This window comes from Hyposmocoma kahamanoa, unplaced genomic scaffold, assembly GCF_003589595.1.
Source record: "Hyposmocoma kahamanoa isolate Upper Pololo Valley unplaced genomic scaffold, ASM358959v1 62, whole genome shotgun sequence".
Lineage (NCBI taxonomy): Eukaryota > Metazoa > Arthropoda > Insecta > Lepidoptera > Cosmopterigidae > Hyposmocoma > Hyposmocoma kahamanoa.
Window position 1 is genome coordinate 18656307 of NW_020653850.1, and position 1833 is coordinate 18658139.

Sequence of the window (1833 nt, forward strand, 5' to 3'; positions counted from 1 at the left end):
TACTCGTTCGATTGCGATTGAAATATTCGATTTACTAATCGATTAAAAAAACTTTAATTGAATGAACCGAATGTTTTTTTCGCATAGCACTATGCAACCATAGACAAGTAATTAATGAAAAATAACCTCACTTTTGGACCACCAATTTTCAAATACAATTTTACGATGCTATTCAAATAAATATTGTTGGAAGAAGTGATGAGATACCAAGTCGAAATCTCCGAAATATACGTGAAAGTGTTACTTATTCGATTTATTGAGTGATTGCTTTAGAATTTTTACCAAACAGTTTTGTTTACTTTTTGTTGGAAATGGATTGGAACAGACTTTAATTTCACAGTAATTGCTTCGGACGGAAGTCCGACGGAGAACTGAAGTAAACTCTCTGTTCCGTTAGTAAAATCATGGAGAAAAGTACTTACTTTATTTTTTCCTAGGGTTCGTAGGCTAATAATGTCGGAGCTTTCATAAGTCGCGCTCCACTCTAAGCTCTATTTAAAGGTAAATAAATGTGCATCACTGATATTTTATTGTTTTCTTAACAGAATTTTAATGCGGAGAAGCGCAACCTGGTGAGCGCTGAACGGAAACAGCAGACGTTCACTGACAGATCTCAGCTGAAATACGCAAGAAGACTTGTAGTGAAACTTGGCAGCGCTGTCATCACCAGAGAAGATGGTAATGGATTAGCTTTGGGTCGCTTAGCATCTATTGTTGAACAGGTGAGCCCTGAGAAGTTTAAAAATACCTTCATTGATAATAACATATAAGAATAGGGATAAATTTGTCTCCTTATAACGTAATCTAAATACAATAGAATGTATTTAAAGGAAGCTATCATCACCATGTAAAGTCTTCACCATAAGTCCCCAGTTACACGACGCGAAAGTTTTCGCGCGGCGACCGCCCAGTTATCACGCTTTCACGTACATTAAAGGTGAATCTGAATTCTATTCACTAAGCAACAACATTTAAATTCCTCTGCCTCTGCCGCGCGATTTTATTATTATACAATCGCGCAGTCGCCGCGTAGGCCAATGGCTACAGACGCGCGGGACGATCTGCAATGAGATGAGTACACAACATTGTCAAAGTCTCGTGCCATAGATCGTGGAAGATAACATAACTTGTGATAATGATAGAAGCTAAATAAATATCAATTTATATAAGACAACACCGCATATGTTGCTCTGATCCTAAAGTAACTAAATCACTTTTTTATGATACCAAGTGTCGGGAAAAACAAATCGTGAACTTGGTGGTAAGAGACACGCCTGTCTATAACCATGCAGTGCCACTCATAGTTTTAAATCGCTAAGATCTGAGGGGAACTGCCACTGTCTCACTGTCTGCATGTCACCCTGAGACATAAGTTGACAAGTCCCACGTGCCTGTAATTTCACACCCTTACCCTTCAAAACAGGCACAAGTTTTCCTAGGGCGGGGCTGTGCTGAGTATGTGCGTTATTATTATTATTATTGCTATCACTATCGCTATCAACGTCACTGTCACTGTCACTCCCACTGTCACTGTCGCTGTCACTGTCACTGGCACTGTCGCTGTCGCGGTCACTGTTTCTGTTGCTGTTACTGTCACTGTCGCTGTCACTATAACTATCACTGTCACTGTCACTGTCACTGTCGCCGTCACCATCACTATCACTAACACTATCACTATCACTCACTATTACTATCGCTATCACCGTCACTGTCACTGTCACTGTCGCCGTCACTGTCACTGGCGCCGTCGCTGCCACTGTCACTGTCACCGTTACCGTCACCGTCTCCGTCACCGTCACCGTCACCGTCACCGTCACCGTCACCGTCACCGTC

The 1833-nt window shown here is 41.4% G+C and overlaps 1 protein-coding gene across 1 annotated transcript in view; it reads left to right on the forward strand.

Annotated features, from left to right (window-relative positions):
* Positions 1 to 597: 597 nt before the first annotated feature.
* LOC113229477 (delta-1-pyrroline-5-carboxylate synthase) overlaps positions 598 to 1833 on the forward strand; it is a 39310-nt gene continuing 38074 nt past the window's right edge. The window contains exon 1 of the mRNA XM_026463075.1: positions 598 to 722. The gene's annotated coding sequence lies outside the window, so the exon portion shown is untranslated. The remainder of the gene's footprint in view (positions 723 to 1833) is intronic.